The sequence below is a fragment of the Mesoplodon mirus genome, assembly GCF_964341445.2.
Source record: "Mesoplodon mirus genome assembly, chromosome: 10".
NCBI lineage: Eukaryota > Metazoa > Chordata > Mammalia > Artiodactyla > Ziphiidae > Mesoplodon > Mesoplodon mirus.
Genome location: NC_138986.1, coordinates 28642260 through 28670148, shown reverse-complemented (window position 1 = coordinate 28670148; position 27889 = coordinate 28642260). Strand labels below are relative to the sequence as shown.

Below are 27889 nucleotides of genomic sequence, written 5' to 3'. Positions count from 1 at the left end.
TAAGTAAACTGTGTATGCAGCTAGCTAGAGAGACAGAGCTAAAATTAGAATAAAGTACATCTAAGCGTTAGGCCATTCCCAGTAGTTTCTTAGCTAAGGCAGAGCCGCCCTTCATCGCAGCCCAGTTGCAGGACAGCCCACGTGTAGGGCTTCAGTGCGGCTTCCATAGGAGCACTGAGCCAGCAGCCCTACATCTCAGCACTCACATGACCTCAGTCTTGTGACTTGCTTCTGCATCAGCTGGGGTAGTGTGAGAGAAGTCGAGGAGAAGAGGAGCGTGTCCTCAAAGAAGGTCATCTTTAATCCTTCTACGGCTTCTCTGTGTCGCTCCGATTCTAAGGCTGATTTCACATGAGCCCTCGTTTTCCCTCTAAGTGGTTTCTTCTTCCTCTCACTCACTTAAAAAAACAAACAAACAAAAAAAAAAAAAACAATTTTGTAGGTCAGATGCTGTAATTTAATAGGAATCTAAGAGTAACTGCAGAGGGTCCTAAGGTGCCAGGGGTGGTTTCTACTGGCTCCTTTCCTTCCAATCCTGTAACAAAGGTTGCCACCTGTTATCAGGGAGCAGCTCAATAACAAATTCCAAGATTGGAATTAAATTGCTTGGACGTCACTACAATTACTTCTTTTGTTGGGCAAAGTGTATTCAAATTATGCAGTTTATTGGATTTTTACCAATCTCTTCAACCCTTAGGTACTTTGTAGAATGTGTGCTAGAATGAGGTAGGAATTAGAGAGAAAACGTGCTGGTTTTTTTTCAATCCAGACTTTAACACTGAAATTATTAGCAATTTTTCTGTATGAAAAAAAGTCTGTAAAATCTCATTAAGTATCATCGAGAAAGAAGAAAAACAAAACTTTGTAAGCTTCTTGTTCAATCACATATCCATTTTCAGATTTTATTTTTTTAATTAAAGTACAATTTATTTGCAATATTATATTGGTTTCTCGTGTACAGCATAGTTATCCAGTATTTTTTACAGGTTATACTTGATTAAAAGTTATTACAAGCTAATGGCTGTAAGTCCCTATCCTATACAATATATCTTTGTTGCTTATATATTTTTTACATACTAGTTTGTACCTCTTAATCCTATACCCTTAATTTGCCCCTCCCCCTTACATCTCCCCACTGGTGACCACTAGTTTGTTTATATACCTGTGAGTCTATTTCTGTTTTGCATATCCATTCATTTATATTATTTTTAGATTCCACATATAAATGATATCACACAGTATTTGTCTTTCTCTGACTTACTTCGTTATGCATAATACCCTCTAGGTCCATCCATGTTGCTTCAAATAGCAGAATTTCATTCTTTTTAAGTCTGTGTAATATTCCACTGTACATATGTAACATATCTTCTTTATCCATTTGTCTGTTTAGGGGTATTTACATTGCTTTCATATATTGGCCATTGTCAACAGTGCTGCTATGAGCATTGGGTTTTATGTGTCTTTTTGAATTAGTGTTTTCATTTTTTTTTTCTGGTTATGTACCCAGGAGAGTGATTGATAGATCATATGGTAGTTCTATTTTTAGCTTTTTGAGGAACCTCCATATTGTTTTCCATAATGGCTGCAATAAATTACAATCCTATCAACAGTGTAAAGGGCACTTTTCTCCACATCATCTCCAAAATTTGTTATTTGTAGACATTTTGATGATAGCTATTTTGACAGGTGTGAGGTTGATACCTCATTACTGTTTTGAATTGAACTTCTTTAATAATTAGAGATGCTGAGCATCTTTTCATATGCCTATTAGCCATCTATATCTCTTCTTTGGAAAGATTTCTATTCACAACTACTACCCACTACCAACTGCATTTTTTTGTTTGTTTTTTTTATACTGAGTTGTATGAACCGTTTATATATTTTGGATATTAAGCCTTTGTCAGTCATAATATTTGTAAATATTTTCTCCCATTTTGCAGTTTGACTTCTTTTTTATTGGAGTATAGTTGTTTTACAATGTTATGTTAGTTTCTACTGTACAGTGAAATGAAGTAGATTTCCCTGTGCTATATAGCAGGTTCTCATTAGTTATCTATTTTATACATATTGGTGTATATATGTCATTTTCAGATATATTGACTAACTTTAGAAATCATATTTTAAATATTTACCATGGGCAAAATGATCCTGTATTAACAAATATTCCTATAGCCCCAGAAGATACTGACTAGATTCAACTGCTATGGAAAGCCACTTCTACAATTAGCATCCTGGCCCTTCTTCCAAAAGGAAAGTATTTAAACTCTATAAATGAGTGGAATACCTACTTCAACTCCTGCTTCTTTCCATTTTGTCTTCTCTCATTGATACAGTATAGCTGTACATAGACTACTACTATACTTCTAAAAAAGCTAGTTCTCAGGGAGGTGATGGGGGTATTCAGTCTGATAGCTCTCAGACATTTTCATCAGAGTGTTTTTGCAATACCATTCTATGAAAATTTGAGGACAATGAATGGTGAACTTCAATGCCCTTGATGATATGAGCCAAAATGGCACATCAGTGATTTCCAATATTTACATATGATTTCATCAGTATGTAGCATCACTGGGTCATCCATATTTCAAAGTATTCTGGCAATAAATTTCATCAGTTTAATCTCTAAACTGAAGAAAAATTATTTTTTTTGAATTTTATTTATTTTTTTATACAGCAGGTTCTTATTAGTCATCAATTTTCTACACATCAGTGTATACATGTCAATCCCAATCGCCCAATTCATCACACCACCATCCCCACCCCACCGCCGCTTTCCCCCCTTGGTGTCCATACGTTTGTTCTCTACATCTGTGTCTCAATTTCTGCCCTGCAAACTGGTTCAACTGTACCATTTTTCTAGGTTCCACATATATGCGTTAATATACGATATTCGTTTTTCTCTTTCTGACTTACTTCACTCTGTATGACAGTCTCTAGATCCATTCACGTCTCAACAAATGACCCAGTTTCGTTCCTTTTTATGGCTGAGTAACATTCCATTGTATATATGTACCACATCTTCTTTATCCATTCATCTGTCGATGGGCATTTAGGTTGCTTCCATGACCTGGCTATTGTAAATAGTGCTGCAATGAACATGGGGTGCATATGTCTTTTTGAATTATGGTGTTCTCTGGGTATATGCCCAGTAGTGGGATTGCTGGGTCATATGGTAATTCTATTTTTAGTTTTTTAAGGAACCTCCATACTGTTCTCCATAGTGGCTGTATCAGTTTACATTCCCACCAATGGTGCAAGAGGGTTCCCTTTTCTCCACACCCTCTCCAGCATTTGTTGTTTGTAGATTTTCTGATAATGCCCATTCTAACTGGTGTGAGGTGATATCTCATCGTAGTTTTTATTTGCATTTCTCTAATAATTAGTGATGTTGAGCAGCTTTTCATGTGCTTCTTGGCCATCCATATGTCTTCTTTGGAGAAATGTCTATTTAGGTCTTCTGCCCATTTTTTGATTGGGCTGTTTGTTTTTTTGACACTGAACTGCATGAGTTGTTTATATATTTTGTAGATTAATCCTTTGTCTGTTGATTCATTTGCAAATATTTCTCTGAGGGTTGTCTTTTCATCTTGTTTATGTTTCCTTGGCTGTACAAAAGCTTTGAAGTTTCATTAGGTCCCATTTGTTTATTTTTGTTTTTATTTCCTTTACTCTAGGAGGTGGATCAAAAAAGACCTTGCTGCGATTTATGTCAAAGTGTGTTCTTCCTATGTTTTTTCTCTAGGAGTTTTATAGTGTCCGGTCTTACATTTAGGTCTTTAATCCATTTTTTGTTAGACTTACCAGGCAGATCAAAAAGGTAAAGTACTGGGCTTCCCTGGTGGCGCAGTGGTTGGGAGTCCGCCTGCCGATGCAGGGGACACGGGTTCATGCCCCGGTCCGGGAGGATCCCACATGCCGCGGAGCGGCTGGGCCCGTGGGCCGTGGCCACTGGGCCTGCGCATCCGGAGCCTGTGCTCCACAATGGGAGAGGCCGCAGCAGTGAGAGGCCCACGTACCGCAAAAAAAAAAAAAAAAAAAAGGTAAAGTACTAGGAAATCTAACAAATAAAAAGTATTAGTTGTAGAAACAAGCAAAGAGTGATAATAAACATGATAATACCGCTAATAAATATACAAAATTTAAATAAAATGGTCAATGTTTCCTATTACTAGAAATTTCTTCAAAGAATGCAACAGACCAGGTCTTTTAATTGATAATTACCATATTGTCTTTCTCCTGAAATCGATTCATACAAACATTTGTCAAGTACTTACAATGTATCAGATTAGGAGCTGGGAATAAGTAGGAAGGAAACACAGCACATATGTCAGTAATATTCTACAATTATTTTGGTTGTACCATGCTGTCAATTTGAGGGGAGGAGGTGATAAATATTTTTTAAAAGCAGGACAAGCAAAAATATTCTTAACATGTAACATCTATGCGATAATCTTAATGAGCTTTCAAGTAGGTTTCTAGGTTACTTCCATTGTTCCACATTCTTGAAAATATCTAAAATATGGGGCAGCCCGATGCAAATGAATTCTAGCCACCATCTCATCTTTGCCACAATCACTCAGGATTCCATGCCTAGATGTGAGCTTCTGATTGGTTGAGCCAGGTTATAGTCTTGCACACCAGCCTTCATGAGACAGGTGCCCCAGCCTCCTTAATAAGAAGCAGGTCACTGCTCTCACCAAAATTAATCCAGTGTAAAACCTCTCCGAAATGGAGAGGGTACTCCATGGCTAGGCAACCAAAAACACAAGAAATGATCACATCACTCTCTCACCTTTGGCTCCCCAACATCTTTATACGCTTTCATTCCTAAACCATTCCTTCAAAAATAATAAGTAAATAATAAATGTTTCACTTAATATATCCACTGTTCTGCATCAGTAAAGTGGCAGGATACAAAATTAATACAAAAGTCAGTTGCATTTCTATACACTAACAATGAAGTATCTGAAAAGGAAAAAAGAAAGCAGTGCCATTCATAATAGCATCATAAATAATAAAATACTTAGGAATAAATTTAACCAAGGAAGTGAAAGATCTGAACACCAAAAACTATAAGACATTGATGAAAGAAATGGAAAAAGACATAAATAAATGGAAATATATCCCATGATCTTGGATTGGAAGAATTAGTATTGTCAATATGTCCCTACTATCCAAAGCTATCTATAGATTCAATGCAATCTCTACCAAAATTCCAATGACATTTTTTACAGAAAAAGAAAAAAAATTCTAAAATTCATATGGAAGCACAGAAGATCCCAAATAACCAAAGCAATCTTGAGAAAGAAGACAACAAGCTGGGATCATCACACTTCCTGATTTCAAACTATAATACAAAGCTATAATAATCAAGACAGTATGGTACTAGCATAAAAATAGACACATAGACCAATGGAAGAGGATCAAGAGCCCAGAAATAAACCCATGCATATATGGTCAACTAATATTTGAAAAGGGAGCCAAGAATACTCAATGGCAGAAAAGATGGTCTTTTAAGTAAATGGTGTTGGGAAAAATGGATATCCACATGCAAAAGAATGAAACTGGACCCTTTTATCTTACCTTATGTGAGAAAAAGTTAACTTGAAATGGATTAAAGACTAAAATATTTTCAGACCTGAATCCATAAAACTCCTAGAAGTAACCAGGAAAAGTGCTCCTCAACATTGGTCTTAGCAAGCACTTTTTGGATATGACAACAAAAGCACAAGCAACAAAAGCAAAAATAAATAAGTAAGACTGCATCAAACTAAGAAGCTTCTACACAGCAAGAAAACAATCAACAAAATGAAAAGGCAACCTACAAATGGGAAAAAATATTTACAAATCATATATCTGATAAGGGATTTATACCCAAAATATATAAGAAACTCATATAACTCAATAGCAAATAATAATAATAATAATAATAATCTGATTTAAAAATAAGCAAAAGACATGAATAGATATTTTTCCAAAAATATGCAAATGGCCAACAGGTACATGCAAAAATAATCAGCATCACTAATCATCAGGAAAATGCAAATCAAAACCACAGTGAGACATCACTTCACACCTATTAGAATGCTATTATCAAAAAGACAAGAGATAACAAGTGCTGATGAGGATGTCGAGAAAAAGGAACCCTTTGGTTCTTTTGGTCCCTGTTGGTGGAAATGTAAATTGGTACAACCACTATGGAAAACAGTATGGAGTATTTAATTCAAAAAATTAAAAATAGAGCTATCATATTATCTAGCAATCCCAATTCTGGATATAAATCTGAAGGAAAAAATTGACTATTTTGAAAAGATATCTGCACCCCATGTTTACTGCAACATTATTTACAATAGTCAAAACACAGAAACTACACAAGTCTCCATCAACAAACAAATGGGTAAAGAAAATGTGGCATATACATACAATGGAACATTATTAGGCCATAAAAAAGAAGGAAATCCTGCCATTTGGAGAACATGGATGAACTCTGAGGGCATTATGCTAAGTGAAATCAGTCAGACAAAGAAAGAAAAATACTGTATGATCTCACTTATATGTGAACTATTTAAAAAAAAACTGAACTCATAGAAACAGAGTGTAGACTGGTGGCTGCCAGGGATGAGGTTGTGAGGGAAATAAGTAAAGGTGATCAGAGAGTAACAACTTTCAGATGTAAGATGAGTAAGTTCCAGGGATCTAATGTACAGCATGGTGACTAGGGTTGACAATACTGTATTGTATACTTGAAAGTGGCTAAAAAAGTAAATTTTAAAAGTTCTCACCACATAAAAACTAAACAAATAAAATAACAATGGTAGCTATGTGAGGTGATGACTGTTAACCTTATTGTGGTATGCATTTTGTAATATATATGTATATCAAATCATCACAATGTACAGCTTCAACTTACACAATGTTATATGTCAATTTTCTCTCAATAAAATGGGGAAACAAATTTTTTAAAGAGCCTAGATAGGCAGGTGAGAAGCTCAGCTTTCATTTCAGTGGACACATATCTCCCTTGGAATATGATATCTCTAAATCAGCTGAGACCAGAGTTGCAGAGATTAGATGAAAGACTTTTGTAAATGGTGTATCATTAAGAGTTTCATGTAAAGAACCACTTCAATTTACATCCCTTATACACACACCCATGTCTTCTGGTTCTAGAATAGCACCATGTACCACTGGCTGATTCTTAGTATATGTTGCATCAGGCAGGACAAACACTGATTTGGCAAGATAGTATCTTCCAGCTGGTGTTTACAAAGTTTTCAGTAGGCTTTTCCATTGTTCTCTAAGGCCATGTACTTCTTTTTTAAAAAAATATTTATTTAGTTATTTATTTGGCCACATCACGTCTTAGTTGTGGCATGCGGGCTTCTCTTTAGTTGTGGTGTGTGGGTTTTTCTCTCTTTAGTTGTGGTGCACAGGCTCCAGGGCATGTTAGCTCTGTAGTTTGTGGCATGCATGCTCTCTCGTTGAAGCACACAAGCTTAGTTGCCCCGCACCATGTGGGATCCCTGACCAGGGATCAAACCCACGTCCCCTGCTTTAGAAGGCGATTCTTTACCACTGGACCATGAGCGAAGTCCCTAAGGCCAGGTACTTCTGAGAGATGGGTACATAAAACCTATGAACCTTAAGGATCAACCTTGTATCTTTTTCTATAAAGTGAGTTCCTAGATCAAAAGCAATGTTGTACAGGACACTAAGAATATGTAGAAGTCATTTCATAAATCTATAGCAGAAACCTAAAAGGTCATAAAGGCAAACTAAATCCCAAATAATTATTTACTGTAGTGAGGATAAATCGAAGGAGTTCTCAACAAGGCTGATTAAGAAATGGGAAGAAAATTAGAACCTGGCGGGTCTAGAGTTAAAGGGCAAACTAAGCTGCCAGGCTGACCCCACTGCAAGAAAATAAGCCTACCATCCACAGCAGTGTCCAAGGAAGTTCGGCAACCCATGCAGGAAATGCCAGCACCACTGCCCAAGGGACCCTAGGCCAGGCAGATGGGCTACAGGAAGAGTACCTTTTGGCAGACGCATGTTCACAAACTGAGCAGGAGAAAACATGGGAGCCCCAGGGGGCTTTCTCATTTGTTACACAGCCCAGACAGTAGCTGAGTATTTGGGGAGCATGGTCATGTCCTCAGAGAAGAGGCTGTACCATAACAAGGGCTCAGGAGTTCAGAGTGGAGCTCAGATCCAGGATTAACTATATGGTCTGAAGAGACTGACCTCAACTTACTCAGTACATGATTTCAGGTGACAAGACTTTTCCAGATCATACATGTTGGTGAGACCAGGACTACCAAGGCCACATAGAGCTGGGAAAGCAAGGATTACACCATTGCTTTATTTATAACTCACCTATGCTTATTAAATTCTCCCTTACTCGTGTCTTATTCTTCCATTTCCTCTCACTTGACCCACATTATTTTCCATGAGAGAACTCTACTCCCCTGTGCTCTGGAATAGATAAGGCCCTAAGTATTAGTTTTTTAGCCTTGGTCATCTTTGTATTATCCTCAGAAGAGTCTAACACTGTAGCTTGTCCATAAAGTTACTCAACTATGTACTGAACTGCATTGGTTTTTTTTACCATATTAAGAACAAGTTACAAGGACTTACTTTCTAGAGCCATGTATAATCACTCTGATATAAAGTACCACTGTAAAGGTTGCCCATTTTGACATCAATATAACAGCTTGGACTCACTTGAAGAGCATTTTATACGCGGAGTGGTGTTGCAATTGCTAAGGCAGCTGCATTCTTCCTAGAGAATAGCAAAGATTCTTTGAAGCAATCAAAAACATATAGTCATTGTGTATGTTAGCGCTGCCCTTGAAATAACAAAAGGCATTTTGATAAGAGTTCTAAGCTACAAGTGTTTCCATGGGTGCTTGAGGATAATGGGCACAGATTCACACTCCTGCATTTACGGTTGACTCATCTCTTTTGTGACTCTTCCCAGTGAACAAAGAAGAATGAAATAGACATGAAGTGAACATATACTGAGTCGTGGTGTGGGGGACTTTTTTGCCTAGTTTTCAAAGAAATGGTTTAGTGCACTGAGTTCAAGTACAGGGAATTGTGGGAGTTAAATGAGTTCAGAAAGTACCCATGGGTATTATTCAGCCCAAATCTGAATCAAAGAATCCAATAAAACTCGTATTATAAACGTGTCAAAGAGAATCAAATTAGAGCTTTGTGAATTTCTGAGGGGCTTTTCAAGTTATGTACTGAAATCACATATTTTTTAAAAGTTGAATAAATGCCAAAGTAAAGTCTTTTCTTAACAAACACATTTCAACAGCAGGCAAACAAAGCAACGATTTCTAAGTCTCTGCTGATCCCTTGATAATCCAAACCCCTTACCACGGCCTTCAAAACTGTAGGATCTGGGTTTTGATCCACATGCCAGCTTCACCTCAGTCCATTTCCTTCTGCCACACATTTCACCTTGCAGCTAAATTTTTTTATACTATGGGCTTTTGCACATTATGTTCCCTTTGCCCTAGAAAATTCTGCCCCCCTCCACACCCACCTTATGTAACTGGCTCCTTCTAATCCTTTATGGCTCAGCCTAAATGTGACTTTCTAAGAGAGATCTTCCTAAAATTCTGATTCAAAGCAATCCCAACACTAGCAGTCTTGTCATGGAAATTGACAAGCTGATTGTAAAATGTACATGGGGATGCAAAGGGCCAAGAATACCCAAGAGAATCTTGAAGAAGATGTAAAAAGCACTAAGGGTAAAAGTAAAGAGTGATAGACTGAAATACAATAAAATAAGAATTCTTCATCTAATGATACAGTTAAGACTGAAAAACCAAGCCATAAATGTGTGTGTGTGTGTGTGTGTGTGTGAGGGGAGAGGGGGTTGTGTAGTTTTGTGTCCAGAATATGTAAAGAATTCTTCTAAATCCATAAGACAAAGAAAGACAACCCAGTAGAAAAATGGGCGAAAGACTGGTACAAGCACTCCACAGAATAAAATAAACAAATGACCTGTTAACACATGAAAAAATACTCAAACACATTAGTCATGGGGAAATGCAAATTAAAACCACAATAAGAAAACATATGCACATCCTCTAACATAGCTAAAATTTAAAACTCTGACAATATCAACTGTTAGTAAGGATGTGAAAACAACTAGAATTCACATTAATTGTTGGTAAGACTATAAACTGGTACAACCACTTCAAAAAATAAAATTGGCACATCTACTAAACACATATGTATTTATATTTATACATCTACATCTACATATATATTTATTCTTTTTCAAATTCTTTTCCCATTTAGGTTGTTACATAATACTGAGCAGAGTTCCTCGTGCTATACAGTAGGTCCTTGGTGGTTATCCATTAAATATATGTACATGTCAATCCCATATACTTTAAGTCACCTATAGATTATTCATAATACCTAATACAATGTAAACACTACGTAAATAGTTACTGGCATATGTCAAATCCATGTTTTTCTTTTTTGGAACTTTCTAGAACTTTCTTCCCCAAATAATTTTGGTCTGCAGTTGATTGACTCTGCCCACGTGGAGGGGCAACTGTACTATGATACAGTGATTTCTCTCCTAAGTATATAAACAAGAAAAATGTATACATATGCTTCTCAAACAACATAGTACATAACTAAAAATGTACATAACAACACTTCATAGTAGCTTGAAATTGGAAACAATGCAAATATCTACCAACCACAGAATGGAAATGGTTAAGTAAAATGTGGCATATTCATACAATGGAATACCAAAGAGTAATAAAAGGACAAACATTTAACAACATAGAGGAATTTCACAAATATAACATTGAGTGAAGTAAGCTAGACACAAAAGCGTATACACTATATGATTTCATTTACATATGCCGAGAAAATAGGCAGACCAATCTATGGTGCTCTTGCAGTAGTGGAGAAAAACAGTTTGCCCACATTTAAATTTTTTTAAGTAGTATTGTAGAACTAATGAAGAATTTATTTCTCCTTTCCACACTATATTTCCACATCTGTCTTCTCCATGTGGTTATTAACCAGATAATTTCTAGGTCAGAACTTCCAAAGCAATGCTGAGGACAAACTCCGGGGACATGATGAGTTCAGGACATGGGTGAATATATTTTCCCAGTAAAAACTGAATGTTCTTTAAAAAATATAACCATATATTTGAAGCAAAACAAAAATGTGTGCACACATACACACTCATACTCTCGAAAACCTATGTAGAAATCACTAGACAAGACAAATTTGCCACTAAATTTATAGCTTATAAAAACCAAAACACCAATGAAAGAGTCAAATAGTAGCCGTCTGTTGTATTTTGTCCATCCAGTCCCCCTTTCTCTTTTCTTTTGGTAACAGTACATATCTTTCCTTTAAAAAAAAAAATACAGTTTATGTAGTGTTAGTGAGGCTGACTCTATCCATTCCCAGTCTCCTATGGGAAAGGCAGGAGTAAGCCTTCCCCTGGCCATTATGACTTGTTCAGGAATGGACCTACGACCCAACCAGGATCAGCCTGTGTCTTTGCTGAGATTTCATATGTAGAAGTAATACAAGCAAGTGTTTCCCCCTCTCTAGAGTGGCAAGTTGAAAGAAAAATGAAATCTGGGGTTGCCTACAGTCATTTTTCCTAACCATGAACAATAAGCCATCTTTTTTAGATAATAGATAAGAATGAGGACAATATGGAAGTGCAGTCAAGAGAAGCAGGATGGAGAGAGGCAGAGCTCTGAAAACAAACTTGGGCCCCTTGATTCATAACATTTCTGTTTCTGCTTTAAAGAGTTTGTATTGTGTTTCTGTTATTTGGAGCTAAAAGTCTCTGTGTACTCCAGACCAGAAGACAAATATACCAAAAAAATATTAGGGGAAAATTAAAGATATCTGCCTGTGTTCATACCTATATAGGTCTTCATCAGACAGATTTTAAAGATTTTCCAGATTGTTTTAGCAAACTTCCTGTATTTACTAATTATTTACATTGAGTTGGTTTAATGATGTCTGCCAAGTCTTTCACAGTCAATACTTTCAGATAAACTCTAAATTATTCATTTAAAAAAAATTCATAGTCTCTCTGCACACCTACTAGAGTCATTTTAAACATTTTACTGATCATAGCCTCTTCATCAACAGAAGTTTGGGGAAGGAAAAGGGGATAAAATTCAAATCAACCATTTCCACAGTTTTTATTAACTTTGTGAAACAGTGTGTCAAGAGAAAATATTATGAGTTAAAATGAGTTTTCTGTATTATTTAGAGACATTATTTACTCATTATATCAGAGATGGCAAAATTGTAAACTTCATCTAGGGTGCTTATTTCAGTATCCCAAATCAATGTAGCTTCCTTCGCATTACTAGTATTTGGAAAGGTCAGGTATTTTAAAACATCTTTTATGTCATGGGTTGTCCCAAGAAAAGAATACTTATTTCTGGTCATTTTAAGAGATGTTGTTAAAATTATCAGCATATGACTCTGGAGGCTTTGATTTAAAAGATTGATTTCTGCCATGCAATAACCTACCATTTGGTTTCTGAAGAGATACCTTCTCCATGAGTTATGAATAATCATCAAGGTAAAAGACAGTAACTCTTCCAAAGAGCAAAGCCATGGGCAGACCCACATCTGCAACAAGTGTCTCACCTCTTCTAGAAAGAATGGAAGGCAATGGAGTAGTGTGATATTAAATCTAGAACCCAGAAAACATGAAATTGATTTGTATATATCTAAGAAAGAAAAGGAAATAGAAAACATGTCCTTAGGTACTGAGAATTGGTATAACCCCTGTAATCTAAGCCAAAACACAAGAAATAAACCTAAGGAATTTGAACTAAACAATGCTTACATTCGTAATGGTCACGATCACTTCGTGAATCTTTACCACTGGTTACTGGGACCAAAATAGCAGAGACAAATAAACTATCATATGAACTCATCCAAACTATCGAGAAGCAACTCAGAATACATATCGTGGGGATGGTTGTTCATGCACATCAATCATACTGTCAAGAAACAAAATATATTTATTATTGATCTGGTCAAACAAATAACCGACTTTACCTTACAGTCATAACCTAAGAAGTAGTCTCTCTCCCTGATAAAGTCTTAGTGTATATATACATGTGTATCTATAGTAATATTTATGTGTTAACTATGCGTATTTTCTTTTTATTTTTTATACACTGCAAACAATGGTTTTCAAAAATTAAGAAGAAAACACAACATCTCCAGGGGTCATAGCAAGCCGTCTTCAAACAATATAAATCCAACAACACATGAGTCATACACCAAGTGAATCAATCAAATCAGAGGCTATGCTAAACCGGTGATTCATCATTAAACTGAACCACATTTTTTCCTGTCGCTTGAAGGCAAACACAAGAGATTAAATTATTTTTAAAATGCATCTTCTTGACAAACACAGCAGAATTGCAAGTGAAGCTGGTAACTTCGTTTGATGCCAAACTTCTCTGAAGTAAATCAAATCTCTCTGCACAGCCCAGACTGAGCCCTCTGTATCAAAAGCCACTGAGAGGTGCCAACACACAGGGCAACACAGGAGAACCTGAAATGCCAGGTCTCGACCTTCTAGCACATCAGAGGCTTATAAAGGATGTTCAAAGTAAGGAAGAGTGGGCACTGAGTTCCCATTATCTTCCTGTGCAGTGTGGGCAGATCACTGTATTTCCCTGAATCCCAGCTCATCGCTGATGAAATTTAAATGATGCCAATTAGCCTACGTGTCACATCAGGTTAGGGTGGAGATTAAACGTGTGGTTTGCTCTCTATACCCCCAAAGGAAAATGAATAAAGGAAAGCATCTCTACTCTGGCCCTGGGCCAGCAATACCTGTAATTCCCACTTACTACTGCTTTTGAATTAAGGCATTCATTCTCAACCCTGCTGCGTGATAGGGTCACCTGGAGAGCTTTTTAAAATATCATTGTGCAAGCCCAATCCCAAACCAACTAAATTACCATCTCTGGAGGTGGGGTTTAGGCACTCACTGGTAATTTTTTTGTTACCCCAGCGATTCTGATGTGTAGCCAATATTGAAAGCCGTGAGAACAGTCCCACACTTTTTGCATCATCTGGGAACTAACTTGTTAGAAATGAAATTCCTGGGACCCACCTCAGATGGACTGAGTCACACGCTTTGGGGACAAGATCCAGCAATACGATTCGCATTTTAACAAGCCCTCCAGGTGATACTGATGTAAGCTAAACTTATAGAATATTACAGTGGAATAAGGTATTAAAGATCCCAGTTAGGGCTTCCCTGGTGGCGCAGTGGTTGAGAGTCCGCCTGCCGATGCAGGGGACACAGGTTCGTGCCTTGGTCCGGGAAGATCCCACATGCCACGGAGCGGCTGGGCCCGTGAGCCATGGCTGCTGAGCCTGCGCGTCCGGAGCCTGTGCTCCGCAACGGGAGAGGCCACAACAGTGAGAGGACCGTGTACGGCAAAAAAAAAAAAAAAAGATCCCAGTTAAAATTCAGTGTTATCTGGAAATAGTAACATGTTAAATCATTACACTGACTCGAGTACTTTTAGTTAACCTTTTCCTGAAAAAATAGGACAGAGAATAAGAAAGCTTAGATGGAAAAAGAAGTAGAATTGGAGCTGTAACCAGTGCTGTCCAATAAAAATATAATGTGAGGCACAAATATGAGCCACAAATTCGAGCCTCTTTGTAATGTCACATTTTCTAGCTTTTATTTTTTATTATTAAAAAAATAAAAAGAAACAAAATTACATTGAATAATATTTATTTAACCTAATATATCTAAGATGTCATCACTTCAACATTAATCAATAAAGAAATTATTGATGAAATATTTTACATTGTTTTCATACTAAGTCTTCAAAATCTGGTGTGTTTTTTATACTTATAGCACATCTCAATTTGGACCAGCTACATTTCAAGCTCTCAATAGCCACATGCAGCCAGTGGCTACCATATTGGATAGAACACATCTAGATGACTGCTTCTCAAAGCTCGACATGTAGTTGAATTACCTAGAAATCTTAGAAATGCACATTCTGATTTAGTAGATCTGGGATGGGGCTGGAGAACCTGTTTTCTTATAAGCTCCCCAGCCTGGCCAGCAGTTTAATTTGGTGAGGACGAATGCAAGATGAAAATGCAGGGTCTCTTGTTTAAAAAGCAGAAAAAAAGTACCTTCAAGGGTTTTAAAATATAAAACTTCTTCCCTTTTTCTGTGGTCTCTCTTCAACCTGTCATAGTGTTTTGTCTTTGCTGTTTAATGTTACACTCCCTGCTCACGGGATGGGGAGAGGAGGTGGGGAGTGTGGAACGATATTCAGGGTTGAGCGCAGACCTTCACAGGCAAGGGTAGAGGGGCTACCCTGGAGTTCTACACGTGTGAATGCACCACTTCATCCAGTGTACTTTTGTGTGTGTGTGAGAGAGATCTTAGTTCCCTGACCAGTGACTGAACCCGTGCCTTTGGCAGTGAGAGCATGGAGTCCTAACCACTGGACCACCAGGGAATTATTCCCTGTTATTGTTCTTGATGTTGCAAAACCTGGAATTCTACATACAGAAGAACTCTACATACACAGTAGTTCTAAAATTTCCAAGATTTTATACCACAAAAGTGGGTCTTTTTGCTTCCCTATGAGGAGAAATTGCCTCTTTCAAACCTGAATCCCTTTACCTCCGAGAGAAGGAGGCTTCACTCTGAGAATCCCTGGCAGCTTGGCTCAAATGAGACAAATAAGCTGGCCTTTTAAACAGTGAGAGGTATCAAAAAAAAAAAAGCCAGCGTCAAGGAAACCTGACCTTTCCCTCCCAGGCTCCTCCTCCTGACAGGCTGATCCAAAACCACACAGAGCCTGACCATTGTCAGAGATGGTGTAGGAAAACTGGGTGTATGAGAATCATTGGAAACTCCTATCCTAGCTTTTTTTATTAATTGATTGATAATCTTCCTTAAATCACAAAGGTTCTGAGGTGACTTAAAAGGAATATATGCCATGTAAGAGCACAATGAAAATAAACACCAAGAAAGATATAAATCAGCTTACACTGTTAGAATTAGAGGAAAAAGTAGGACCCACTTTATGGGCCAAAAGGTCCAACAAAGTAACAATGGTTGGTTTGCAAATCACTTCTGAGTTTCTTGCCACCCAAATTAAAAATGGGAACACTGTCAGTTTCATTGTTTTCACACATCCTTCATTAGGAGAAAACACCAGTTTCCCAGAGACAGCAAAACATTTTCAGTACTTAAAACCAAAAGAAATTACTCACCTGGATGCTGAAAATTATGATGGACAATGTCCTTGGTAATATTAGCAGGGGAGCAGTGGGGAGGTTGTCATAACAGTCTTCTTTGGCTAATTTTTACGGTTCCTTTCTGCAAAAGGCAAAAGCACACTTGAAAATATGAAATAGAACTAATATGTCTGTATTCCCTGTCATTTCATTCCTCTGATTCAATTCCATATTGGATTACTATATGTACATGTGTTCTCACAGCTGGGCTTGCTAATTGGTAGGGGTAGAGTGCAGGCGGACACATAGGACTTGCTAACAAGCATCATACAAGCTCTTTGAGGAAACAATGTCTCCTGTTGATTGGTTATCTGGCACTGTGTCAAGCTGCAACAAAGAAAGAATTCATAGGCATGGTTGCATGGTCTCTGATGAAAGGAACAGGCTCCCATATGAAGACCAAGTTCTTATAGCCTGTTACTACTGTTATGGCTAGAAACCACTTTCATCTTCCCCGTCTCTTAGAAAGCAAGTCATGCCTTTCTTTATACCCAGAGTGGAAGTTGGATGATGCAAAAGATTGCAGGCATTTGCTGAACTTACACTAGTGACTACAGTGACTGGTGGCCTCCTGAGAATGTCCAGACCTTCTGGATTAATGTAAATGATTCAGCTCTAAATAAAATGTCAGCCTAGCCAGTGTCAAGCTACTAACGCTAAAGAAGTTATTAAAACAGAACCAGGAGACATGACCAAATGAGCTCACTGTAACATGTGAAGCTATGGCTCAAGCCCTAGTTGAGCACTAAACAAATGTCCCTTACAGAGGCAGTATCATGGAGAGCAAGAGGGAACTATCAATAAAGGGTCTATCACTAAAATAAATTACAAATCCTTTTATTGCAGTAATAGTTTGAAGACCTTTGAAATCAAATTATATAGATTAGTGTGTGAAGTAACCAAGGGACAGGAAAGGAGTAAAGAGACAGTGGGCATGGGGGTCTGATATCAGGAGAAAGAGAAATCAAAATTTTTACAGGGTGAAGAAATGGGAAAACAATTACTTATAAATGTAAACTCTATGCACTTCAAGTTCTAAAATTCTATGAGAATATGATCATGAAGGAGGTAAGAGATTTCAGTGTTCAAATCAACTTTCTCATATCTGTTTTAGGTATGAAAAATTCTCTATGGCCACTTCAATTTATAGTAAAGTTAATGTATAAACTTCAGAATTTAAACAAAACATCGTCACTTATATGTATTAAGAATTTATCATTTTGCCATAAAATTGGAACTCTAATTTCCTAAGAATTTATTGGACATTTTTAAAGTCCCACAAAGGGTTAAAATATGTGTTTATAGTCACTTTTATTTTAGTTTTTTTTTTAATTTTAGCCGTTATGTGTTACTACTTTAATTAAATTTTTTGCTACTAGTGCTCATTTTAATGTATTAAATGTCATTCCTAATGGAAGAAAAGCAGTTTAACATCATCTGAAATTTGGTGGAGCCTTTGTAAAGCTAATTTTTCTCCAAAGATGGATCTTAAAAATGCCTCGACTTCATAGATTTGGACCCAAAGTCATGTCAGTTTAACTTGAACGCTCAGTGACCCAAGAAATGGATTACTAGAAGCTTATTAGGCAAAGGAATATCGTCCTGAGTCCTGAGTCTAATAAAATTCTCACTGTCCAATCAAGTCTTCAGCAATTGAGTTCATCCTCATTCTCTTCTTTTCAACTTCACAGAAGAAAGAATAACCTTGAGATGTAGGTCTCCATGGTGCCCAGCCTCTTCAATCCAGGGCCCGACATTGCTATGAACTCAGCACCAGGTTTCCATCCTCTGCAGGGGAATCTGGAGTGGACAGTACTCCCACTCCATTGCACAGATCACAGTTTGTAATCACAGGCTGGTGTGATTATTTAATTCATGTCCATTCTTCCAACAGAACATAGGTGCCCAAAGGGTGGGCAGAGTGCTTACTTTGCACCACTTTGTACCCTGTCCTGTGCCAGGCCCTTCCCCAACACCCAATGATTGTTGACTGAATAAGTGAAAATGGAAGCTGGGAAGAGACTAACAAGTTTCATTATGTCTGCCTCACCCTTAATCCAAACAGTAGAGAGAAAAAGAGATTTGGTTCTGATTCTCATTTATACTTTAAACTTTTCTAGTTATATTTTATATAATATTTTAGTTAGACTATTTTAGTTTGAAAAGTATGTTTCAATTGATAGGCATTTAGTGTGTTTACCTTTATTTGGTAAACAACATATATGAACAAGTCATTGCATAATACTCAGGAGTGCACAACATGGCACAGAGCTAATGAACAGTGACAAGGAAGTTGTATAGGACACAAGGACTGAGAGGAGCTGAGGGCCTTTATGAGACCATAGGCCTCACAACCAAATTACATCCACTCCTGGGAGAATCGCCGTTCACTCTGAGACTTTGCCCAGCCTGGAGGATGCCATACACGTCGACATAGAATCTCCGATCTTTTTCTCTCATCTCCTAATTCTTCTCTCTAGCACCTCCTACACCCAAAGCTGGGGAGGGCTCAGGGATATGCATTAGAATGAAAAGATTGTATTTAATCTGTTTCCTACCTTAATCGCTTGACAGGGAACCTTGACATTTTTCTCCTTTAGATTGTTTTTTTCCAGGATAGATTAAATTAGAATCCCCCCAATCTTCAATCTTTTAAGTAATACATATAGATAGATAGATAGATAGATAGATAGATAGATAGATAGATATGATTAGGTTGTCAAAGGCATTAGAACATTTTTTTTCACTCTAGGGGAACAAACAATCCAGCAAGGTAGTCAAACAAGCACTGCTCATTCAACCACCCCTAATCTAAAGGAGAAGGGTAGCCCTCGGGGCGAATTGTGAGAGTCAGGGTCATTCCTTTCTGGTTGGCCCAGAAAGGGTTTCCCCTCTCAGTGCTCTTTGGTCAAGCTCCAGGGTGCATCTGGCACCCAGTTCTTATGATGATAACAGCACCTTCTGCCTACTTTGCCCTGCACTTTCATGTGAAGAATCCCAGATTCCCAAATTACCTTCCCTGTCCCATTCACCCCCATCCAGTCTCTCTGCACCCAGATCTGGGATAGCCAGCCAGCATATTTACAGTGGTGATAAACTGATAAAAATTAAAGGAGTTGGTCCCTGGAAGTATTTGTATTAGAGAAGCAAAGGAGCACAGGGCAGGAAGGTGCACTGAGTCGGTGAAGGTGGAAGAATATTAAAGGCTAACAATGGTGCCAATTGGGTTGGGGACCTGCAGTTCTCAGAATACACAAATACGTATAAGAAGGTCAGTTTACTTGGTAGTACATATAAAACTGGTGAGACCAAAAATAAAAAATAAAAAAATTAGAAACAAGCATTTGGAAAACATGACAGAAGCAAGCAAAGGAGAGCTGTTTTGGTTGGTGGCATTCCCTACACTTTCGGTCAGAGAGTCACTGGATGAATACACGTTGTTCACACTCTATCACTTGACCCTTCAACCACTGCTCCCTTAAACCACTGCTCCCTTTTAGGTCACTAAAACCTTAAATTCCTCTCCATGTATGCCTTTTCTGAAAACCTGGATCTTAATGTAGATGGTCTGAACTATGTTTATTAACCTAAGCTACAGAGAAACTACTTAGTGTTCCATCCTCTGAGGGCATGTAGACTTATCTTCCTTTTCCCCTTTACCTTTCCTCAGTGAAGTTTCCCAGTAATCCACAAAAAGAAGTAGGAGTTACTTTAAATAGCCCGAGAATTACTTCAGCTTTCATCTCTCAGTGACCTTTAGCCATGAAGTTAATCGTTACTATTAAAGAAGCTCACTATCACTTAGAATTGACAATAGAACTGAACTTTTTCTCAAAAGCATCTTAACACTTCAAACCCAGCCAAGTTTTACAGCAATCAGAAAAAGCTTTCCGTTGGGCAGCAGGTGACAGGAAATGGGCAGACCCAGGTGAGGCCACAAGGAGCTAATGATGGGCCAAGCAATGTGGGAAAAATCAGCACCACCATTACTCCAAAAGGGGTCCCACTGGGTCTCAAGGCCAAATGCTAGTACGGCAGCAGCTCTTATTTCCTCTTTGCTACCATTCCTCTATCTTACCTGTTCCTCTTCCTCACCCTTTTTTTTTTTTCAGAAGAAAACATCAGTGATGAACCGTTACACATCACCTTACCTTCAGTATTTTAGTTTGCTAACTATGTAGGCTGTGTGCCGGGTCAGCATCCCTTGTGTCAAATCTCTTCCCCTCTTCCTAGTTGGTCTTCCCCCCACCCCAAATCTAATCCAGCTTCTCTCGCTCCCAAACTCCTCGTCTTCTCTTCTCCCCACCACTGAGACGTGTTTATCCAGGGTCTAATCACCTAACTGCCAGAATCTCCTTGATTCCTCAGAGGATGAGTCTCACAGGGCTACATCCAATAGTTTTTAATAGTTTCAGGAAATCTCCAAAACAAGGCTGTTTGATGCAAACCGGGAGCAATTTTATGCAGAAATGTGCTTACGGAGACAGAGAAATCAAGAAGTTCTAGCTTTAGGCATCAATTTGGGTAGAAGAGAAATCCAACAGTGAGAGTAAATGGCTATTAGATTATTAATAGTCCACCTACAGTTGTAAGATATTCAAGAAAGAGCAAGGACAGAAAAGGAGCCACCATCATAGGCAACACATTCACTAGGTATTTTAAATGCATTAATTTGATTCCATTCCACAAATATCAAGAGCTGACAATGGGCCAGGTGCTATGGTACATGCCAGATAAACAAAACATATCTGTTTCCTGTCCTCACAGAACTTGCAGTTTAATGGGCAAGAGACATGTGATATGGTATGAAAAGAGCTATGATATGAGAAAAGGGTGAAGTTGGGGCCCATAGGAGGACTGCTATCCAGACAAGGTCAGGGAACACTTCTTGAAGACTTAACATCTCAGCTGGGAACTGAAGTCTGGGCAGGAATTATCCAAGCAAAACTGAGGATCAGGAGGGTAGGGGAGAGTTTAGTTTTGGCCATAATCCTGTGAAGTATGTGTGACTGGCTCTACTTTCCCAGGAAGATAACCAAGCCTCACAGGGATTAAAGCAGTTACTCAAGCTCCCAAATCCAGTCAGTGGTGGATGTGGGCTGGGTCCTCAGAACACTCAAAGCCTGAGGCTGGGCTGGTTCCTTGTGCCACACCAGGCCTCTGGCTGTACCTCACCTCTTTACCTGTTCTAGCCCCATCAGGATGGAAATGTCTGGCCAGAAAGGAAGGGATGACAGCGCTGGCCCGTGGGGATTTTATCTCTAAGCAACAAGACTCCCCAAAGGAGCATCCTTCCAATAACCTGAGAGCTCCTGAATATTTTCTCTCTCTCCTCAGGACAAGTTCTAGCATTCAAGTAAACTTGTTCCTGGAAAAGGGCATACAACTGGTTTCCAAAAGCAAAAGAGAAGCTTTATTTGGAGCAGAACTGTCATGAGTACCTTTAAAGCAAAATCTTTTGTAAATATTGTAACATCTTTCTCTTAAAATGAGGCGTACCTGGCTTACTGGGAGCTGGCTTTTCAAATCATAGCAAATCTCAGGAGATCAGGGAGTATCAGAGATAGAGAAAAAAGACCTTCATAAAATAGTCAACTTTCATTCTGGCCTCCTTCAGAGGCTTGAAATCCTCTGAGAAGAACATAAAGTGACCGAAGTAAATGTCCACCACTAAATATATTTATTTAAAACCTGAATGGCAAAGGGCAAAAACCTTGTAGATATTAATGAAGAAATAAAACAAATATTTGACTTTTTGTTGTTGCTGTTACTCAATGATATTAAGCTTGTTTGGAAGCCTGCTTACCAGATTGGAGGCCAACATCTTGCAGGTCAAATGAAAGCCTTTGCAAGTGAAGAAAATTTCCTTTTGACATGAGTGAAAGTGAGAAGCAGGTGTGCAGGACACACAGATGTAGACAAGTCCTTGCCACTGGAAGTCTGTTTGCTGTGCAGGTAACAAAAAGAAACACATTGAACGCTTTACTTTGCACTCAGAGACCAGGATGGAAATGAACATTCCTGCAGCCAGGCAAGGCAAGGAAGCCTTCTGAGGGTACCAGCTGTGCTTTCAAGAGGATTCATGTAAGGTGGGGTGCGCACAAGGCTCACATATCCGCTGACTGGCCTGGATATTTCTGGAAGACACTTGAAAGCCTCATTTTGGCGAGGTGCTTTTCTCTCTCAGCTCTCTTCCCTTCTTCACATAGCAAAATTCAAAAAGCCTTCTATTGGGAGAAGCCTTTCTAGCTACAGCCCTTTTGGCCGTTAGCAGGTTGCTGCTGCAAGCCTGGCTCCAGGCAAATGTCAATCGCCCAGTCTCTCTCCTTTCCAACACCAAAGACATTCACCCTGACCTAGGGCTCCTCTCACACATTTCTATTCCTGAGGAAATGAGGATTATCTCAAGTCGCACCAATGATTAGTTCCAACTTCCTTCAATCTAAAAAAAAGATGTTCTTTAGTTCTGCCATTCCACCTAGATTCCCCACATCTCTATTCCTGAATGTATCCGATCTGAATTCATCCTGGTATCTGATACCAGTTATCAAGTCTCCCTCTCTCTCTCTCTTTCTCTCGTTGCATCCCTCACCACCGCCACCACTACCACCACCTGGGTGAACTTTGAAGTAAGTCAGGGATAAGTCATTGAGCTAGGAACCAGGTCTGTTATTTACTAAGTTGAGAGGGCCCACATTTCTATTATCATAATCTGGGGCTGCCATTGGCTTAAATAGCTTCCTGTTTTCTGCCTCTACTCTCTCCCCCGCCTTCAGCCCCCAACACACTTGCACACTAGAGCCCTTGACCAAAGAGTAATAAGAATGCTGTGTGTCATTTCAGTTCTTACATTTTAGCTGTAACTTGCTTCTCATTTACACCAAGGCTGAGATAGTGACTGGAAATAAATCAAGACCTGAGATGTGGAAGGCAACTGGCACATAACCACCCACTTTGGCCTTGTTGCTTCTCCTAACCTAGGGTAGTGGTCAAGAAGACCAATTCTGGAGCCACGTTGTCCAAGTTCATACCCCAAAATTGCACTTTCTAGCATTGAGACCTTGGTCACTACCTGGCATCCACACTTCTAGGTTCTCATCTGTAAAACAGGGAAAGAAACAGTGTCAATCTCTCACGGTTGTTACCAGGATTAAATGATTTAATATGTGTGAAGCACTTAACACCTTCGTAAGCCACAGTAAACACTGGCTGTTGTGACACCAGGCAAGACAAGCTCTGATCTCAGCTAGTAAAGTTTGCTGCTTTCCAAAAAAAAAGGAGAATTTAAACAATTTTTTTGTTTTTCCTTGACACTGCTTTCAAGTTTTTAGTTTAATGTTACATGGGAGGCATGGGAGGTATTTTGAGGTTTATGCTCTAGAAAAGCTATGCATGATTGAGAGACTTTTACAAAGTAAATATGAAGTTTGATGGCTCCTCCTTCTGTGGATGTGGAGAAACTCGAATTGAGACAGATTCTTCTGAAATTTCTTTGTGAAGAGATGAATTGTCCAGCTGGATCATGAGATCTGGTAAACTATAAATAAATCTCTTTCTTCAAATCACGTTGTTGGAAGACAGCTTTTTATGTCATGGCTTTTCATAGAAATAACTGATGTTATTATGTTTCTAAAGTCCTTCATCCTAAGAAGAAAAGACTTCCTACAACTTCCCGCCATATATACATTCTGTCCTTGTCTAGATGGTATTAAATGTGTAGTCACAGGGAAACAATCAGTGCAAATGCAATCTGCAAGTACATGAAGGCACCATGCCTGCTGGACACTGAGTGCCCAGATTAAATGTTGAATGAATGAATGAATGAAACAGTTCAATAGTGAAGCATTGAGCTGCTGTAGCAGAAAACCTATTTCTCCTGAGAATGATAAAAAATTATTTTTCAGACGATGCTTAATCTGAGTTATCATTTCCACCCATAAAGCTTGGAAGTTATGGAAAACTTCTCCCCGCCACAGCCATAGTACAGTTGTGCAGACATTCACAGGCATTTTAGCAGACATCTGAGCAAAAGTCTCCCATGACACCAATTTGCATTGCAAAGAGTTGCCTTTGCAGCATTTCCAGTGTTTGCTCATTTCAAGTGGTAGGACAACCATGGTCTTGTTTAATCAGTAATTCTGTTTTTCTGAAATCAAGAAAACTAGGCCCTGACTTTTCTAAGCTAGTGAGTATCTAAAAGCAAAACTCTAGGACCTGTTCTTAGGTGTAATTTCCTTTCATCTCCGAGCCATGCTGTCAACTTTTGGGATGTGGATAAGTTGCAAGGGTCCCAGCTTCCCCATTTTTGTGTGTCTCAGTCTGACCCTGAGAAGTTCTCTGCTTCTGATATTCTGGCTACTGGCCAGGTCTATGGTTCAGCTCAGCATATATTTATTTTATATTACCCTATGATGGGCTCAGGCTCCCTCAGGCGTTCTCTTTTGTACCCTCTCTGAGAAACAATGCCTTTGGTCCCTTTCCACCTAAAAACAAACATCAGGCCATCTGGTCAACCAAAGGGCCCTACCTTGGACTCCATAGGGTCAAAGTCTTCAGTGATCAACCTTCTGTTTCCTGTTGGTGACTCCCCAGATATTCTGGCTGAAATACATAGATACCATACATTGATCCATTTCATTCCAGGACTTGTCTCACATTGTTACCTTCTTCTGGTCTGACAATTCTGATGTTCAGCCTTGTCAGTACCTGGGTCTGATACCTGTTTGACTCTTTTCAGCATTTCTAAAGGTGCTACTTATCTAGTCCCGATGGATTTAGAGAGGGAAAAAATTGCTTCAGTTCAAGAGTCTTCTTACAAAGATTATCTGCTCCTTTCTGTGTGGGTTTTTTCCCCCCATTTCTTTTTTACAAAACTTCTCCCTTTGCTCTTATTTGTCAGTGGAAATGAAAGGCCATCACAGTCTGTCTCTAGCTGAAGAAAACCTGATGACACTTTTGATATCCATCAACATAGTGCTGCCACATCCATTATTATGGATCACACATAAGAAGATGGAGCAGCTTCTGAAACACATGTTTAGAACCAACCAATAAAAATGGAAGTGTCTACAGTATTTGACGTTTTCCAGCCAAATTATAATTAATCACAATCAATAATGAAATAGTTTGCTAGTTCATGTTCTGGATAAGTTTTCATCTTATTTTGTGTGGTTTTATGCAAGAGTGTAGAAGACCTCAAGAGGCAGAGAAATCTTCTAAAAACAGATGTTAACATCTGCCATTAATGTGCTTAGAAGGAAACTGAAATCAAATAGATTTTTCTTAGAATTTCAGATTGGGTACCTCAAAGTGTGCCTGAACTAATTTGGAAAAAGACTAGATTTAGCAATTAAAAGGCTGATGCTCTGTCTCTAAGACCCAGCCAATTGCAAATAAATGTTGCACTTCCCTCTTGTTTTCTACTATTTTCTTTCCAACTTTGAGAACTCTTAAGACACCAGTGGCATTATTGGAAGACCAACACCATGAAGAGTCTAAGGAGGAAATATAGCCCATTCATTAATAACAGTGACTCTTTAAAAGCCAGATGCTTACTTAAAACATTCCACAGGAATGCAATGGAGATCTCTTCTACATGCTACTAGAAGCTTAATACTTAACCATATTATGGTCCAGTGCCTTCAGCTCTGTCCTGCCCTGCAGCATGTACCCAAGCTTCACAAGTTAATGGGTCATTCATCACACTGGATTTTTCTTAGCTCACCCATTTGCTTAGAATTCAGGATTTACTGCCAACATTCTCACTCTTCCACAAAATTAATATAGCACTATTAGGACCTGGTGTACCCTGAAAACATCCAACAATCTTAATTCCACATTCAAACCTTTGAATCCAAGAAATATTAATCAAAAAGATAAAAGTCAGAGCAAAGGGAAACATTGTGTATAGTTCTAGTTAATCAATTTTAACTGTTTCCCATTTACAAAAATTTAACGATAGTGACTCAAAATAAATTAAAGTATTAGAAGACTAAGAAAGAAATGACCTTTTAATGAAGACTTGTCAAATTCCAGCAGCTTTTCATAAGTTATCCAATTTAATTCTCCCAACAACCCTGCAAGGAAGGCATTATTATCCTCTTTTTACAGATAATGAAATTGAAGCTCAGAAAGGTTACTTGCCCCAATTTACATCTACTAAATAGATATATAAGCATTAAAGGTTGTATATAGAATCAGAATTCGAATCCAGGAACACCCACTAAACACACACTGCCTTCCTAAAATCAATAGATGGTGCCATTATTGGAACCATCAATTAATATTTTCCCTTTCATGTGAATAATAAAGTTAAATATACATTATTGACAGGGGTCACTCTTAAAAGAGAAATTTTTCAAGACCAGTAGTTCCAAATCTGGCTAATCACCTGGAGAACATTAAAAAAAATATTTCCTAGGCCCTACTGCAGAGTCAGTAGTCTCCATAAATACCAAGGTATCAAGGCAATTTTTATAATCAGCCAATTAGGGAACTATTGACTCTTATGATAGTAGTGACAAAAAAGAAAAGAAAAAACACTACCACTTGGAGACACAATGCATCAGTTTTTTCAAAGTATAGCAACAGCCTTTGTTTCATCTCATCCCCATGTACACTTGCTGGGCAGGATGTGGGGTATATATATTTTACCCTTTTTAGATGCAAGCAGAAACCAAGTTCGATGAGGGAGGAAAATTTGAAGGAGCTTCTTCCACCTTCTTAGGTAAAAAATGGACCACCTAGGAAAACAAAACTGGGTATGGATATACAGCATTAAGAATATAAATTCCACTTACTAGATGTCCCTCCCTTCTCCCCTTTCTCCAGGATCACTGTTTGGAGAGTGTTAGGCGATGGATTGTCTCCTCACAAAACTCATACGCTGATGTCCTAACCCCAGCACCTCAGAATGTGACCTTAGTTGGAAATAGGCTGTTGCAGATGTCATTAGTTAAGATGAAGTCACACTGGAGTAGGGTGGACCCCTAATCGAATATGACTAGTGTTCTTACAAGAAGGAGAAATTTGGACACACATGCATGTACAGAAAATACCATATGAGGATGAAGGCAGAGATTGGGGTGATCCCAAAAACCAAGGAAATGCCAAAGATTGCCAGCAAATCACCAGAAACAAGGAGAGTGGCATGGAACAAAGTCTCCCTCACTGCTTTCAGAAGGAACCGACTCCGCCGACACCTTGATCTCAGACTTCTGACCTCCAGAACTAGGAGACAATAAATTTCTGTTGTTTAAACACCGGCCAGTTTGTGGTACTTTGTTATGGCCGCCCTAGCAAACTAAGAAATAGGAAACACCTCCCACCTGATGATCAGATTACACGTTAGTGTTTCCATTAGAGAGAAAAAAAATCAATTTGTTATCAATTGGTTTCTGAAAGGCAGTTGTGATAGTGATAGCTCTTAGGAGGTACAAGTATCTCTGTAACAAATTAACTCAGAGAAGTAGCTTACTTAGTCTATATGTTGTATTGTTGTTGTTTTGTTTTTTTGGTTTTTGAAGAAGAAAAATACAATAAAATAGCAATAAAAATAATA

General features: G+C 38.4%; 1 protein-coding gene and 1 long non-coding RNA gene across 2 annotated transcripts in view; both read right to left on the bottom strand.

Moving 5' to 3' along the window:
• The window catches only part of ALDH8A1 (aldehyde dehydrogenase 8 family member A1), a 459215-nt gene that overhangs the window by 323741 nt on the left and 107585 nt on the right, over positions 1-27889 (bottom strand). The gene's annotated exons all lie outside the window — the stretch shown is intronic.
• On the bottom strand, positions 30-24999 carry LOC309811235. Its single transcript, XR_014295121.1, has 4 exons — positions 24857-24999; positions 22136-22276; positions 16306-16411; positions 30-398 (listed from the first exon to the last, which is right to left on the bottom strand). It is a non-coding gene; the product is annotated as an uncharacterized lncRNA (long non-coding RNA).